This window comes from Chionomys nivalis, chromosome 6 (genome assembly GCF_950005125.1).
Source record: "Chionomys nivalis chromosome 6, mChiNiv1.1, whole genome shotgun sequence".
NCBI lineage: Eukaryota > Metazoa > Chordata > Mammalia > Rodentia > Cricetidae > Chionomys > Chionomys nivalis.
In genome coordinates, this window is record NC_080091.1 from 94,319,255 (window position 1) to 94,332,932 (window position 13,678).

Consider the following 13,678-nt stretch of genomic DNA (forward strand, 5'->3'; position numbering starts at 1 on the left):
ATAGATGCTTGTGAGTTGCAATGGGGGTGCTGGGAATTGAACTGAGGTCCTCTGCAGGAGTAGAAAACGCTCTTATGGCTGAGCCATCTCTCCAGCTCTATGTCACCCATTTTAACTGTGTACTGCAGTGCTACTTTACATTCTAGAAAAAAAAAAAACCAAACTCCAAACTCCAGGATTGTTTCCATCTCAGTTTATAAATTTCTTTTTTACATTAATTTATTTTTTATTCTTTGATGATCTCAGACATTTGTATAATTAACTTCAGTCCCCCTCACCCCGCTTATCTTCCCTCATCCTCCTGCAGAAACAGTCTCCCCCAATGTCCCCTCTTACTTTATGTCTCATGTGTATGTCCCTCTGAGTTTAACTAGGTTGGTGTGTGAGCATGGGTTCGAGGTTATTTATCAGATCACGGGCAAATTACCAGTGATTATGCCACTGGAGAATGTGACACCGGCTACCGCTGGTATCTGCTTTATTATGGATGATCCTGACAAAGATGTGAGTTAATGAGATAAAGAAGGATGGGGCCAGGTGTTGGGAGAAACCCTGTAGGGGAATGTGTTACAGCGTGGAGCTGCAAAGACAGCCTGACTTATCAGGAAACCAGGCTATGCTTAGAGCTGCAGTAGAACAGCTCTGGGGGGGGGTGGGTAGAGCCTCAGTAGGACGGCTCTGGAGGGGTAGAGCCTCAGTAGGACGGCTCTGGAGGGGTAGAGCCTCAGTAGGACGGCTCTGGCGGGGTAGAGCCTCAGTAGGACAGCTCTGGAGGGGTAGAGCCTCAGTAGGACGGCTCTGGAGGGGTAGAGCCTCAGTAGGACGGCTCTAGCGGCTGGAGCTGCAACAGGACAGCTCTGGAAGCTAGAGCCACAACAGGACAGCTCCTGATTTATCAGGAAGCCAGGCAGGCTGTCTGAAGCTGGGTACAGTGGGGGAATGGACTTCCTGCAGGATATAGCAATTCTGCTTTTCTCTTGGAGAACCATTACAACCAAACTCTGCTCTGTTCCCTTAAGGGAATGTCCTAGCAGAGTCACCCGCTTCTTCTCTGGCCCAAGATGTTACTTCTTTTGCTAACCCTGCTAAAGGGAAGCCCCTGCAGAAATGCAGCAGTCTCCTCTAGCTCCTGTGAGAAGTTGTTACTTTTTCTGCTCAGCCTTGCTCAGCCCCCTTAGGGAGCATCTCAGCAAGGGTTTCAGCTCAGTTCCAGCCAACTTCTTCTGTTCTACTTTGGCGAATGAAGACTGTCACCCAAGACTTTTTTTTGAGAGATTTATTTGGGAAGGAGTAGTCCAGGAGAATGGCTGCCTCTGTTAGGGAAGTATAAATGCCATCCTCTAAGTGAAGAGGCAGAGAGGCTTATATAGGGCTTCTTAGGGGTGGAGTTTTCCCGGGAAGAAGAGGGATTGGTTAGTTTTCCATGCTCAGGGATTGGTCACTTTAGCTGGTCAAGGGCAGAACTGGCGCCAGTCTGGACTGCTGTGTTGTCTCTCTCTCATTGGCCCAGGTCGTCGTGACATCAGTGGTCTCCAAGCCTCACGGCAGACTTCTGGTTGGCTCGTAAGGAAGTTACTGCTGCACATGCTCTTCCGGCCCCAGCTGGCTGTTGGCCTCCTTCTGCATAATGAAAAGAGCTTTTCCCCCATGGTTTCAGCTGCTGAGCCTCTGGGCACCGGCCAGCTCCAGAGAGCCCAGATGCGCAGCAACCTCCCTATCACTGTGCCATGTCACCTTGGCACCCACAGTTCCAAGACACATTCTCTTTTCCCCATCCACTGTTCATGTCCTCGACTAGCAGAAGGCTTGGAAAATGCCTCTGATCTTCCGGGCCAGCAGCTAGGCCCTCTCAGTGGAGATCTCCGCCATGGACTGTCAGGTTTATGTCAGCCTGCCTGCGCTTAGCAGTCCTTTCCTGAAGAATTAGCCCATGAATCGACTGAGGCGTTTCTTTCCTTCTCATCCGGAGAAGGGACATTGTGTCATGTTATTCTCATTGTAATTCTGGGAGCATCCTCTCTGCTGCTCTACAGACATGCCCTTTTCTTCCTGCCCAGACAATGTATTCCTAGTGACTGTGTCACACACACACACACACACACACACACACTCACACACATACATATTCCAATGATAATAATACCATAGTTGAAAAAAATCTACATATTCCTTCCAATTGATTTAGAATAAATTATTAATTTTGGAAGATTAATGCCATCAAAACAAAGACATACCTTTCTATCACTTCCCCCAGCATTCTTTACAGTTCAGAGCCCTTCATAGTCCACTAGTCCGGGTGATATAAAGTGAACATGAATGTATGGCAAATACTGATTATCGAAGGACTCCAGATGTACACAGAAAATGTTATTCAAGATCCTGGTTTCAGTTCAGGTGTATAGCACTTGCTTAGCATGTACGTGGCCATGGATTTGATGCCCATTATACATCCCAGTACACGAAGTCACACAGCCACACACATACAAGACCTAAAGGGACGCTATAAAATCCCACCTAAATAGTGTAATAAATTTGGCTCACCTCTAGACTTTAAAAAAAGGATTCATTAGCCAAGCATGGTGGCACATGGTGCTTTAATCCTAGCACTCAGAAGACAGAGGCAGGTGGATCTCTGTGAGTTTGAGGCCAGCCTGGTCTACAACAAGTTCTGGAACAGCCAGGCCCATGCAGAGAAACTATGTCTCAAAAAAAAGCAAAACAAAAAGTATTCATTTATTGTTATTTTATATGTATGAGTAGTTTGCTTGTATGTGTGTTTGTGCCACGTATGTGTTTGGTGCCTGTAGCCCCAGAAGATGTCAGATGCCCTGAAACTGGAGATACAGATGATTTTTAAGCTACCAGGTTAGTGCTGGGAACCAAACCCAGGTCCTTACAAGAGTCATAAGTGCTCATAACTGCTGAACCGTCTCTTCACCCCACATACAGACTTGCAAGACTGAAGACAATTGAGAAATACTTATCTTGCCCCATTTGACAGATAAGGGTCTTGAGTTTATGATGTTGTTTAAGGTCTCTGTGTTTTCACTGATCCAAACAAACTTACTGGCAGCTTTGTTCCCTTTCCTCAAATGTACAAGCAAAAGGACTTGGTGTGCTGTGTGTATCTGGACCCTGTCTTTAGAGCAGACCCCAGGACTGCTGGCTGCACATCACACCCGGCTAAACCCCTCTTTAGGCGTTTGCCCTTGGCTGCCAACTCTCATTAAACCTGTTGGCTCTTTATTAAAGGCCCTCTTCCCATCTCGAGATCAGTCTACACTGAAGCCCAAAAGGTTTTTAGAATCAGCTGAAGTCTTGGCTGTCACTATGCTGTGGTCCAGCTTTTCCCGTTTCCTACCTTCCCTCCAGATACTGATACAGAGAGTTCTTCAAATGCCTTGTGTGCAGACCCCATCCAGAAACCAAACTGGCACAGACAGAACATCAGGGGAACAGTTTGGATTGCAACAGGAACTTTGAACTGATGTGCTATTCTTCCCTACTCTTTATTTTCTTAGTGTAAGTAGGCATTCGAGGTGGTTCTGTTCACGTTTGAATATACTCGCAAATATGCATGCCTTATTTACAATGCATATTGCCTGCAACCATGTACACTTACATATGTTTCTGGTAGCTTTGCAGCATCTCAATCAGGACTTCAATTGGGATAATTTGAAAAGATCATCATGTTAGTTTACTAGCTTTTTTGTTTTCTTTCCTCAGCCAACAAATTCAGTCGTTATTAAGGAGGAAGAGAATGTCCTGAATTTCGTGTTTATTTAGGAATAAGGAGATGGATTGCATTTATGGTTCTTTAGAAATTAAGTTTAAGGGATACAAATAAGATGACATCTAGGGAACAGCAAACATCCATGCATCTTTTCCTTGGAAGTCTTATTTGTTTATAAGTAATCATTTCTTACTTTTCCAAAATGCCAGATAAGCCACTATAGACTTGGTTCTTAAGATTTTCTCCTGATGCCTTCACAGACCCTCCCCTTCAGCAGTAGATCTCCAACACTGGGCATGCTAACAGAGTGTGTGTGGACTGATGCTGAGTGTGAGCGCTACCATGTAGTCTCGTTCCAGCAGAGGGCCAAGCTAAGTGCAGAAAGTAAAACACTTGCTCCTGTATTCAGACACTTGCCATAGCGGAGTCGGGAAAGGGGAAATAGAATGCAGATAGTGGAACTTCCACCAGCAGACCCTTTAGGGAAAGGAGTTCTTTACTGTAAGGTAAGTAACGACTCAGAAGACATCAGCATTTGGGGGAGTCCTTGTCTTGTGAGCAGGGAGCTAGGATTCATGATGACGTCATAAAGAGCCTCATGCTGACAGCTCAGATTTCTTTTCCTTCTGCTCTGGTGAAATGATTGCTGAGTCACTGGAGCTGGGAATACCTCGAACTTTTCCTTATGGGACACACCTGTTGTGGACTAATATGTGAGAATGTATGACTCTCATTAGTTAGTAAAAAGCTGACAGGCCCGTAGCCAGGTTAGAAGTTAGGCAGGAAAGCCAAACTGAGAATGATGGGAAGAAGGGCAGAGTAGGAGAGTCACCAGCAGATGCAGAGAGAGCATGATGGTCACACCACTCTGAGAAAAGGTACCAGGCCACAGGACAAAGCCTACACAAGAAATATGAGTTAATGTAAGTGTAAGACTCTACTAGCAACAAGCCTGAGATATTGGCCCAGCATTGACAATTAATATAAGCCTCTGTGTGGCAATTTGGAAGTGGTTGCCGGGATGGGAAAACTCTGCCCACACACACCCAATTGGTCGAGTCCTATCAGCAACTGTTCAGACCCATCTCTTCCCCATGATCACCTCGGAATTTAGAGGAGCATCATCATGTTTGGGCTTGACCACGGCAGAAGCCTCATAACTGCTCTTGACACCTCTAACCCTGTTCTGCTCACCCCATACCAGTCATCCTTACTTTGACCAAGGAGGTTCAAAATATACAAATCTAGTTGGAGATACAGCTCAGCTGTGGGGTGCTTACCTAGCATGTACGAGGCCCTGAAAGCAGTCCCTGGTACTAAAATAGTAATCAAAGTAATAAATAAATGCAAATTAGCCTAGCCTTTCATTAAATGTGGTTCTTGGCAACTCTTCACTTATAAAAAATCAATCTACACCCTGTACACCTTGGCCTGTGCTTGGCCTTCAACTTCACAATGCTGAACCACTGTCTGCCCTTACCCCAGATGCTAGCCATGCTCCCTTTGCTCATGTTTCTTCATCATCTCCTTCCTTGTTCCCTCCTTTGGTTGGGAAAACCCTACTTACACTTTGAGACTGTATTGGTGATTTTTCTTTCAGGAAGTCATCAATCAGGTTTTCTAGCTGGACTGTTTTTCCTCTCTATACCATCTAGTCCATTGTTAATTTCCAGTTCTACCAAACTCTGTGCTCAGTCAGTACCACTTATGATGTTCCCAGCTACTGAGCTGAGGCAGTGAACTACTCTAGTCATTCCCACAGTGGGTGTGAGGGTGGGGTGGCGTGATGAGACCAGAGCTAAGCAGGGATGTGGGCTGGGATGTCCCCAGCTAGCCGTAGCAGGCCTTTCTTCTCCTGCAGTGGTCTCCTCTCTGAGGAGGTGGCAGGCTGGGTGCCATGAATGTTTGAGAGCACAAGCTCACATCCGTATTTTCTGTGGTTTTGAATCTATACTGGTTTTGCATTTCCCATGCTTAGTAAATGTCAGACACCAGAATTTCACTCCAGACTCTCTATTTGCTGATTCTCACAGAATTTTGGACCTGAGGTGGAATAATGTTAGGTATTTGTTTTAATACAGATTCCTGGCCTCTACTTCTTGTCTCTGAGATGAGAACGCCAGGGAGTGGGCCCTTGGGCTCTGCAGAGCACGTTTTCTGAGCCACGCCTACTCTGACCCTTCTGAGCAGGCATTATGACAGCCCTAGCTATAATCAGCGTAATGTGGACTGGAGGGACGAAGCATCCTTTTAACTCCTAACTGCCATGGTGAGTGGAAGGTGTGGTTTGCTATGAGGAGTTGTCAATTTGGTACATTTCATGCCGGAAAGATGGTGAGCTTCAAGGGGGCTGACAGTGGATGGGTAAGAACTCCTTGGTCTGTGGAAATGCCTTCCCTGGGAAGGAAATGAAGCAGTGACTGAGGGTCTTCTCACAGGGAATCATCTACCTGACTCTTATGTGGTAGGGCTTTCAGAGTGTAATACTGACATTGGACAAGGCCACGCAGGGAGCTTGGCTTTTAGAGTGTAATACTGACCTTGAACAAGGCCACATAGGGAAGTTGACTGTTTTATAGACGGTGGACTACGTCTGAACTCCAGCCAGACTCATTGCTGTTCTGTAGGGCTCCTGGGCTTTCAACTAGCCAGCCCTTCTGCCAGTGAGGCAGAGCGGGCCGTCAATAAAACGATGGTGCCAAATGCATATGTAGCTGGCCCCTGCATCTCAGTGTACCAACTGATCCCTCTTTGTGCCTTTCCGCCCACATGGTGGCTTTCTAGGAAGAATCTAAGCATATTTCCCTGCTCCAATCGATTCCTTCTCCCACAAGTGAGAAGAGCACTACATCCGGCATGTGATCACCACCCCTAGCAAGCAACGACTGACAAAGCATCGCACTGAAAATGTATCTTCCATTTCATTTAACAGAGGCGTAATTGTCCATGATAGTCTTATGGGACATCTCGGGAAAAGACAATGGATTCATCCCAAGAATCCTTCATGTTGCTCTGGTATTGGGGCTATGTGAGCATCCTGCATCCTTCATTCTGAGGGCTGTGGCTCTCTGTTGCGCTGTCCGTGGTCCTCATGAGTGGACCCAGGGGCTTGTGGTTTATTTACCCCCTTCTAGGCTTTCCTGTCTGGCTGCAAGGCCCAGAGGACTTGAACACCTGTCATCCTGACCTCACAGAGAGCCAGGCAGCTTTGCCTTGCATCCACCTGGAACTTCCTGCCAACCGCAGGACCCAGAGCTTTTTTACAGCTCTGGCGGGACCGTTCACACTTAACTAGGTGAAGGATGAAAGCAGGGAGCTAGGAGTCCCCGAGGGTCCTGTCTGCTGATTCCTGAATATTTTACCCAGTCTCTCTGATAACTCTGGTCTGTGTATCACATCTCTGTAGAGTTGTCAAACCTAACAGAGCTGCACCCCCAGCTTTATCTGACCTCTCTGGGGTGTCCCTTTTAGAAGACAGACAGCTAGCTTCATGCAGCCTTGCTTATGCACCTTTGCTGGAAATGCCTTGTCAGAGCCCAAGCAGGGTAAGGCTGACGCTTGGTACCAATCCTCCTGCAGCTTCAGGATCTGCATCTGCCAGAATCTACAACTTCCTCAGACAGCCGTGTGTGGGGAGGCAATACACTGATTTGCTCATGCCCATGTTTCTTATGTAATAGGGGCTCAGCAAATCCTGCTTAAAGAAGGAATGAAGAAGCTACTTTCACTTAAAAAGATGCAAATATTTTCAATTTGAACTTAGAGGGCAAATGATTAGAATAAAAACATAAAATCTGTGTCCATTCTTTTTTTAGTTCACAGTAATTCCTGTAATTATCAAGAAATATTACCTATTGTTACAGTGTACAGATGAAATGTCCCACAGAGACCACATCCTAAGGCCTATGGTACTCTGGGGAGGTTTGCAGTATTTGGGAGATGGAACTTGGTGGGAGGAAGTGAGGCCACAGAAGAAGCTCCTTTGAAAGAGACACGGGATCCTTTTCCCTTCTCTGCCTCTACTTCCTGGCCACCATAAGATGAGCAGTCATCCCCAGCTACACTCTCAGCCGCAGTGCTCTGCCTCACTGAAGACCCAAAGCAATAAAACCACTTGACCATGACAGAAACCTTTGAAACCATGAACTGAAACAAAACATCCTCTTTTAAGTCTTATCCTGGGTACTTTAAAAGAGCACAATGCACCTCAAGATGGAAAAAGTCCAGTGAACTTTTGAAGTGGTCTTCGTATGGCTGTGTGGAGGAAAGATGGGTGGAAAAGGCGTGGCCAGAGCAGAAGCACCAACATCTGTGCACAGATGGGAGCATGGAAAGATTTTCTTACGTGAGTCTCGGCAATCTTATGATGCAGATGTAAGGTCACTAGCCGTCTTACATGGAAGAGATGAATGTGCCATGCGGCTAAAGCTCACACAAGTGTGTGGCACAGAGGACAATGATGCCCAGGTCTTTTGACCATAATGCATGCTCCTTTTCACAACCCCTTCCTGGAACAGTGGCTGCCGCAGCCCTTCTGAAGGTTTCTGGCTTTGGATTGCCCGACAGCAGGAGCTGGTGGAGTGTGTTTACTTTCCATGCCGTTTTGTCTTCGTGTTTGTCCAAGACGATTTTTCTAGCTTATCACCTTTTATTTGTCCAAATTCCTGAATGCATATTGAAATTTTAGCTCCTGAGGGATTATTGAAATGAACAATCATCTTTCTTGTAAATATAGGTCAGAGGTACAATGTGGAGAGATCTGAAGCATGTTCAGATTTGCTTTGATTTCCTCCCCACTCTTCCTGTTTTTCTTGATGCTTTATACCTGGGAGGTAGAGTTTAAATTTTGATATAATTTTATGGACGTGACAAGAAGTGGAGGGAGGGTCTCATGGACCTGCTGAACATGCTACTTTATTTTTTTAAGGTTCTCTATATTGTGAGTTTTGTTTCATTTCTGCTGGAAGAAGGACCTTGAAAGTGGATTTTCTCAATAACTAACTCTTCATAATATTTACAACCTCAATTTCACAGCTCTGAAAATCTTTACTTTTTCATAAGCATGATGCAAATTTGTTTAGTGGAATTGCCAGTCCTAAACCTGGGTGAGACGATTTCTGGTTTTATCTCATTTCATCTGGCTATTTTTCTACAGAAGTATTCAGTGCAGGTGCTACCCAAATCACATTTCAATGATTACCTAATGTGTGATAATGGAATTCACAATTCTGAAATGCATCCAGCTCAAACCATTCAGTAGCGGACTGTAGACCAGCGCTCAGGGAGCAAAGGAGAAGCTGTGTGAACCGTTCAGTGCTCTGGGGAATCAGTGCAGCTGATGGCCTCATTATCCATGACACTGGAACCTTCATGATGGAAGGCAGCACACACTGTTGAGTGCACACACACTCACATAGCACACACTGTTGAGTGCAAACACTCACATAGCACACACTGTTGAGTGTACACACACACTGTTGAGTGCAGTCACTCATGTAACACACACTGTTGAGTGCAGACACTCACATAGCATACACTGTTGAGTGCACAGACACTCATGTAGCACACACTGTTGAGTGCACACGCTCATGTAGCACACACTGTTGAGTGCACACGCTCATGTAGCACACACTGTTTAGTGCACACACTGTTGAGTGTACACACACTCACGTAGCACATACTGTTGAGTGTACACACACTCATATAGCACACACTGTTGAGTGCACACGCTCATGTAGCACACACTGTTGAGTGCACACGCGCATGTAGCACACACTGTTTAGTGCACACACGTAGCACACACTGTTGAGTGTACACACACTCACGTAGCACATACTGTTGAGTGTACACACACTCATATAGCACACACTGTTGAGTGCACACGCTCATGTAGCACACACTGTTGAGTGCACACGCGCATGTAGCACACACTGTTTAGTGCACACACGTAGCACACACTGTTGAGTGTACACACACTCACGTAGCACATACTGTTGAGTGTACACACACTCATATAGCACACACTGTTGAGTGCACACGCTCACGTAGCACACACTGTTGAGTGTACACACACTCACGTAGCACATACTGTTGAGTGTACACACACTCATATAGCACACACTGTTGAGTGCACACGCTCATGTAGCACACACTGTTGAGTGTACACACACTCACATAGCACATACTGTTGAGTGTACACACACTCATATAGCACACACTGTTGAGTGCACACGCTCATGTAGCATACACTGTTGAGTGTACACATATTCATGTAGCACACACTGTTGAGTGTACACACACTCATATAGCACACACTATTGAGTGCAGACACACTCATGTAGCACACTGTTGAGTGCAGACACACTCATGTTGTTAACATTTTGAGTGCACAGACACTCACGTAGCACACACTGTTGAATGCAGACACGCACGTAGCATTTCATTGTTGAGTGTACACACACATAGCACACGCTGTTGAGTGCAGACACACTCATGTAGCACACTGTTGAGTGCAAACACTCTTGTAGCACACACTGTTCAGACACACTCACGTGCCTTTCTCTGGCAAAGGTATGTGAGCAGAAGAGATGAGCCACGTGCAGACAAAACTGTAACAGCCCCCATGTAGCTGCACTCTCTTTCCCTCTGCCTTGAGTTCAGCTCTGTTCCAGATGGAGGTGGGGTCCTCCCCCTGGGGCCTCCATGGGGTCCGGAATGGAGCTGTGCTCATCCACACTGGAGCTATAGTGTGAAGGGGAAGGAAACGTTCATTGCTTAAACTCTGCCATGTAATCTCCTAATCCCACCAACACATCCAGGAACACATGCCTCCAGGAACGGAATCATCCATTAATGAATCCTCTGTGACTACCGGCACAGCTGAAGTTACCCACACACTCAGTGTTCTTCAGGAGCTGGCAGTCACGAGACAAAGAGCAGGTGGGAAGGAGGCTCCTGTTAGGACTGGCCTCCGACAGCTTCTCTTCCTTCCCGGCCCTGTGCTGACTTCTGTTGCCAAGCCCAAGCCTAGGTAGCTCTGACTTTAGGTAGTCACATGTTTAGGTCTTATCACACGTACTTACTTTCTCCTCTCTTTCATTTCTTCCAGCCAAACCCACTCCTAAGGAACTAGTGGTAAAAATTTGCTGTATATCTTTCTAGATTATTATTATATTATTCTTGTTATTTATTATTACTATGATACCAGGCAAATATGTATAGGTGTATAGGGTTAGGATTCATGGAGTTCCTTTTTCATAATCTCTTACTCTGAGCATGGCTTTGCCAAGGACATGCATCCAATCAGTTAGTGGACCTAATCATGTTTAACTGAATTCTTTAATTATTAAAGTGCCCTTTGTTGGATGGTTAATCACTCTTATAAAGGCTTTACTTGTATCTAATCCCTTCATCAACTCTGTGAAGTAGTCACTGATATTATCAGCATTTTTGAAATTGAGCATTTGAGAAAGTGAAGCCCAGATAAGGCAGAAATTTGTGAGCATCTTGATCTTAGAAAGTGGTAGACTGAGAAACCTTGGGCGGTCTGGCTGTACACACCATACAACATACTCTATGAGCAAATGAATGAAAAAAATCATTCAACCATTTCCAAACTAATAAGTAACTGAAGTGTTCCCCCAGCCCCCGCTTTTGTGGGAGTGCCAAAAGGATGGAAATAACCACACTGCTGCCTTTGTTTCTCTTGAAAAGAATCTCACCTTAATTTCCTACCAGGCTGATTTGCGAGACCCCCCACTGACTTTAAAAGTCCTGCTGAGGCAGAGGGTCACTGTTATTGTAATTCTTAGTTCCAGGAAGAAATCATGACTGCGCTAGACCCCCTGAAACGCCTGGGGTCCTTCTGTTTACTACGTGGCAGAGCGGAGACTGGTCAGGCAGCCCAGCTTCCATTTGGGACAGGAAGAAGTGAACTGTAAGGGATTCGCTTCCCCTAGATGTGTCAGATGCAATCACACGGCTGGGCTTTATGAAGTGAAGTGAAATATTTGTTTTGATTGCTCGCTGATTAAGAATACACTCTGATGCACAATCTTGACAGACATCTAGGGCAGCTACCCTCCTGGACAAATCGGGGTCAAGATTGCCTAGCTTTCGCATGCAGCAGTTTCGTTTCATTATGCAAAGTGACCCTAGCTTGGGTCTGTATGATTGGCTGCTTCGTCTTCGGCATTTAATATTGTAGGAGGCCCCAGCAGTTGTCAGTGTTATTGCCCGGTGATTTGTGATGTCTTCTTCCTCGTTGTTCAGTACAGAGTTTAGAAATGCAGTTAGCTGGAGACTTTATGAAAAATGGACATACTGTCTGAATAATAAATATGTTATACTGAAAATAATCCGTGGAGGTATTTGAGGTAAAGTATCAGACAGAATCGCTCCTGTTGGTTAATTTTTTTTTTTATAAAATTTAAAAATGATTTAAGTGGAAATAATTTTTTAAAATCTCAGGAGATAAACATCTTTTGAAAATAAAATACAGAAGCCCTACAGGGTACGTATTTATCATCAGAGTTCTGTTGTGATCTACCACATGGAAACTACCCTGAGAGAGACCTGGTCACTTAAGGTATTGTCCAGTGCAGTGCAGAGAACAGAGCAACAGCACGCACGGAGACGTCTGTGCTGTGACAGGACATGGTGATGTCATGCTGAGCAGGAGTACTGGGCTGCTAATCACGTAACCCCCTTTAAACTGTTACTTTAGAATGCTGTAGCTTTATGGTACCCAATGACCACTTTATGTAATATTTCAAGACTTTAAAAATAGACAATTACAATTGGTAATTTTCTAGATTTGCCCATATTATAATGTATAGACATATATTTTAAGTTTTTATTGTCAAATAGACGATTGAATTAAAAAGTTGACAGTGACATGTGCAAGAACTTGTACTACCCGAAGCCAGCAGCATGTCTCCTGTGTGCTACAGTGAGCTTGCCTGGCCCCAGTTCCCTCGCATCCCGTTAGTGGAGGCGAAAGGCCTGGCGGTATGAACCCTCCCTCTTAAGCATGTAGGCTCGTAAGTGCCGCTGTATTCACGTGAACTTAAGGAATGTGAGAGCTATTTTGATCCAGGCACGATCTCTAGGGTGCCCCGTTTTCACCAGCAAGAGCCCTGGATTCATTCTGGGTGTTCATTAAGATACTTTTATTTCATACACACAGAGGACCTGGCGCAGCCCGTGTCAGCCCGGGGCTTGCTGCTTCAGTCTCTGTGAGCTCATCTGTGCATTGCTGAGTTGACTCACAGGGCCTTGTTCTCCTGGTGTCCTCTACTCCCTTTGGCTCCTATACTTGTCCTGCCTCCTCTTCCATGTGGTTGCCTGAGCTCCGAGGGGAGGATCTGATGGAGACATCCCATTTAGATTCTCTCTCCTCATCATTCTGGCTGTGGGTTTTTGCATCTGCTCTCTCTCATCTGCTGCCAGAGGAAGCCTCTCTGATGAGGACTGATTAAGGTACTGTTGTATAACAGAATATCATCAGGAGTCATTTTATTGATACTTTTTTCTTTTTAGGTCAATAATGTTTAGTTTAACTCTGGGTCTCTGAGTCGTCTAGTCTCTGGTTCTGGGTTACCAGAGCAATGCCAGGGAAGAACTCTACCTTGTGGAGGGGCTTTAGGTCAAATCAGACATTGCCTGGCTCCTCTCACAAGTTCTCTGCCTCCATTGCTCTAGACAGGGCAGATTGTAGGGCAAAGGTTTTATGGCTGAGTTGGTATTTACATTTCTCTTTCGGTAGCTTGAAGAGTGCCTTCCTGCACCAAAGATTCTAGAACACAGGGGTAAAAGCTCCATTTAGGCACCAACTACACAATGAGTTGTATGGGTGTTGTCATCAGCCAGATCCCCTGAGTATTTTTCTGGGACTTAGTATTTTTCTGGGACTCCTGAGTGTGAAAATGAGTGGGTCTGTGATTC